The sequence below is a fragment of the Salvelinus namaycush genome, unplaced genomic scaffold (genome assembly GCF_016432855.1).
Source record: "Salvelinus namaycush isolate Seneca unplaced genomic scaffold, SaNama_1.0 Scaffold1538, whole genome shotgun sequence".
NCBI lineage: Eukaryota > Metazoa > Chordata > Actinopteri > Salmoniformes > Salmonidae > Salvelinus > Salvelinus namaycush.
The window spans coordinates 14883-15340 of record NW_024058273.1 but is presented as its reverse complement, the minus strand read 5'-3'; the positions used below and the strand labels follow the sequence as shown (position 1 = coordinate 15340).

The 458-nt window shown below is 43.9% G+C and overlaps 1 pseudogene; it reads left to right on the top strand.

The window, feature by feature from the left end:
• Window positions 1-150, top strand: LOC120036980 (annotated as a pseudogene).
• Window positions 151-458: the final 308 nt, after the last annotated feature.

The following is a 458-nucleotide window of genomic DNA, read 5'->3' as shown; positions in this document are numbered from 1 at the left end:
CCACTAAGCAGAAGAGATACCGTGATCAAGAAGGTGGTTCGCCCAGTGTGGGGCTTAGCCATTGCACTCTGGCTGTGCTGACCCCTTGCGAATTTTCCAAATGTGGGAATCTCGATTGCATAATTTATGGTAGTGGTCGTTTGCGCTTTACTCTGATGTCTTTGTAAATAATAAACCTTTGCTTGGCGGCAGGCTTGAGGATGACTTGAGTCAACTGACTGTGCTTATGGAGATCTTTGAAGTCAGTTATGGAGATCTTTGAAGAGACTTTGTGGACCAATCGAAAGGTGGAAACATTTGTTTGTAGCAAAACATTGTTGGCATTTTGTCGAAACATTATGTTGCGAAATGCAGCATTGTATTTATGCCACGCTGGTACTTCAATCAAGAGATAGTTGAGAAGCCAGTCTAACCCTCCCCCCGGTCATGATGTGTCATGCGCTTCCAATATGAAATTG